At 54.1% G+C, this 3,276-nt stretch overlaps 1 long non-coding RNA gene across 1 annotated transcript; it reads right to left on the reverse strand.

Annotated features, from left to right (window-relative positions):
* Nucleotides 1-563: 563 nt before the first annotated feature.
* Nucleotides 564-1,202, reverse strand: LOC149122221 (uncharacterized). The gene is made up of 2 exons (XR_016220354.1): nt 1,074-1,202; nt 564-974 (listed from the first exon to the last, which is right to left on the reverse strand). It is a non-coding gene; the product is annotated as an uncharacterized LOC149122221 (long non-coding RNA).
* Nucleotides 1,203-3,276: the final 2,074 nt, after the last annotated feature.

The following is a 3,276-nucleotide window of genomic DNA, read 5'->3' on the forward strand; positions in this document are numbered from 1 at the left end:
AAGGATGTGGGCCTGGTGCTGTGGCATCATGGGTAAAGTTGCCACCTGCACAGCCAGCATCCCATATGGGAGCAGGCTCAAGTCCCAGCTGCTCCACTTCCCATCGGCTCCCTGCTAGTGCACCTGGGAAAGCAGCAGGAGATGGCTCAAGTGCTTGGGCTTCTACACCCATGTAGGAGACCTGGAAGAAGCTCCAGGCTCCTGGCTTCAGATAGGCTCAGCTCCAGCTGATAGGCCCATTTAGGGAGCAAACCAGCAGGTGGAAGACCTCTCTCTCTCTGCCTCTGACTCTCTGTAACTCTGCCTTTCAAATACATAAATCTTAAAAAAAAAAAAAAGTCACAAATGTGACATAGACTGTTCAACGCGCTGGCCAAGGGCCATCTCCTGTCACAGGCCAACTCTCAGGGTCACTCATGGGGGCAGCCCCCGCCCCATAACACCTACACCGTGGCCTGAAAATGTCATTTTGCCTTATTTCATTTCACTCTGACTTGTTGTGTCCTTTTGAAACAGTATTATTTTTAGCATAAATTGAATCAAGGGAGACGACATCTCCTAAGAAATTCAACTGCTTCGTTTTGTCGCAGGAGGGCAGCTCCCCTAGTGATGACAGTTTCCATGGGTAGAGGAAAGGGTGTTTGTCTAACTGACGTGGGCGGGTCTGGAGTTACGAGTGGGGGAAGCTGGTGGCAGTGGGAGGCGATGCGTGTCCCTTTCTCCCTGTCACAGCAGACCCGGCTCTTCGCGCTGGTGGCTTGCAGCTGCTACAAACCCCAGTGTAGCCAAGCCGCTTGCAGCTCCACCCTTGGGTGACCTGACTCAAAGGCCTGCGCGGGTCCCCCACGAGTGCGAGAACTGCCTGCCGCTCCCAGAGTTCAGTCTTCCGCGTGCCGGACTCATTTTATGTTCGTGTGTTGCTTATTCCGTCCAGTGACACGTTGATTGACTCCTGCCTGATTTTCCGACAGAGCCTTAAAGACAGAGGACAGGAATGTAAGAGAAAAACTGGAAGTAGGAACCATAAAAGGAAAGTTAGGCGATGAAGGTGGGAGGGAGGGGTTGAACGAGACCTGAGTCCCTCGCTGGCTCCTCCGTAGCTGTTCACGTGGCGGCCAGTTTCAGGCTGTGCCTCCTGGTGGCAGAGCCAGAAGTGAAAAGGTAATGGGCACAGCATCGTGTACGACCCGAAGATGAGAGCTGGGGAGACACAGGAAGCGCTGGGATCTGAGGGGTGTGTCTCACTTCCACCCTTCTCTCAGAAGAACTCGGGGGGCCATGGAGGACGGGAGGGCGGGCGCCCCCAGCAGGGTCTGGCCGAGCAGCCCAGCAGGGTGCGTGTGTCTTCCCCGGGGGTCTTCCTTCCTTCCTCCTTCCCTCTCCCATGTCTGAGCAGTTCGTCCTCTGTGTCCCCCCAGCGTGAACCCAGGTGTTGAACATCTAATAAAATCCGGGCGTAATCAATCTTTCACCTGCTCCTGGAGAATCCCGGAGCTTCTGAGACCACATCAAGTGGCTTCCCTCCCTCCCTGACAGCGTTTTGATAGAGGTCTGTGGCTCTGTTTTGCTTTTTAATTCTATAGATTAATATCACTATTGTTTTCTGTGGCCAGCGCCTAACGTTATTTATTTACAAATGTCTTTGCGCGCTGTTTTTGCATTTCAGCTTCTCCGCTTGGGTCCATTTCCTCTGAGCCTGGGCTACATGCGTTAGAATTTCCGTTTACGAGGGCCTCTCCTCATTATGTCTGCCTCTCAGTGTCTTCTGCTTTACCCTGTTCCTGTATTTATTTATTTTCATTCACTTGAAAAGCAGAGAGACAGATGGACATCTTGCATCTGCTGGTTGCTCACTCCCCCTCTTCTGTTTTTTAAAGATTGATTTATTTTATGTGAAAGAATTACAGAGAGAGAGAGAGATCTTCCATTCACTGGTTCACTCCCCACACGGCCACAACGGTCAGGGCTGGGCTAGGCAGGAGCCATCTTCCACTGCTTTCCCAGGTGCATTAGCAGGGAGCTGGAGGGGAAGTGGAGCAGCCGGGACTTGAACTGGTGCCCATGTGGGATGCAGGCACTGTGGGCAGCAGCTTTATCCACTGTGCCACAGTGCCAGCCTCTCCCTTCACCCCTGAAGGCCCCGGGCCCGGCCCCACCCTCAGGGAACGGCTGCCTGCGCTGCTTGCCGGCCGGGCAGGGCTCCTGCTGGCACTCTGTCTGGCGCCCAGGTGTTTCTGGCTTACCTGCCAGCCACCACTCGTCTCCCCGTGACGCTGTTTCCACTCCCGATTTTCCGTTGTTTCTCCTGGCGGGTCAGTTAGGACACCTCCTCTCGTGACCCGGCAGAAATCTCAAGGTGACAGCATTTCAAATGGAAATCAAGTCACAGCTCTGTGTCTTCCCGTGTGTGAAGAGGTGAAAATAGTAATTATGACAACCAGAAGCAAGTTGAGGGGAAAGTGTTCCTCCCCACGTAAGAAGCGTAAGAAGCCATTGTCCCAGGCGGGCATTGTGGTGCAGCGGGTTAGGCCGCCACCTGCGGTCCCAGCTCCCGAGACTCTGAGCACAGTTCCAGTCCCGGCCGCTCTGCTCTGACCCAGCTCCCTGCTAATGGCCTGGGAGCCAGCAGAAGGTGACGCAGGTGCTGGGGCCCCCGCACCCACGTGGGAGACCCAGACGGAGCTCCAGGCTTCTGGCTTCGGCCTGGCTCAGTCCCAGATGTTGCAGCCATTTGGGGAGTGAACCAGTGGACAGAGATCTCTCTCTCTCTCTCTCTCTCTCTCTAACTCTTTCAAATAAATAAATAAGGCTTTTAGGCACAAACCCAAAATATTTACCTTGCCCTCTCCCAGCAGAAATATAGCAGCCAAGCCGAACTTTGGTCCTGTTTCACACAGCCCATGTATCCAGTCGCTGTGAACTCCAGACTCTGTGTTCTGTAATGAAGACGTGTGGCTGGTCTGGACCACGGAACACCTCAGCCAGTCGTAAATCCCCTTCGTAACAGCGCCCGCAACAGCTCTGCTGACAAGAACGGTACATTCCTTTTCCAAGCTGTGTTCGTGTGCTAGAACTTTCTTATGTAAGAGAGGAGGGCTAAGCCCACATCTCCCACATTTGGAAGTTGTCACAGCGGAACTAGCGCCTGGGTCAGGCCACTCCGAGGATGTCACACTTTCCCCACACCAGGCTCCCCTGAGATCGGGGTAGATTCCTTCCCCTACAAGCTGAGTCACTGCCATCAACTTCCTCGGTTGCCAGGACACCAGCCTCGGT

Source organism: Oryctolagus cuniculus, chromosome 14, assembly GCF_051225735.1.
Source record: "Oryctolagus cuniculus isolate XC-2025 breed Fujian yellow rabbit chromosome 14, ASM5122573v1, whole genome shotgun sequence".
NCBI lineage: Eukaryota > Metazoa > Chordata > Mammalia > Lagomorpha > Leporidae > Oryctolagus > Oryctolagus cuniculus.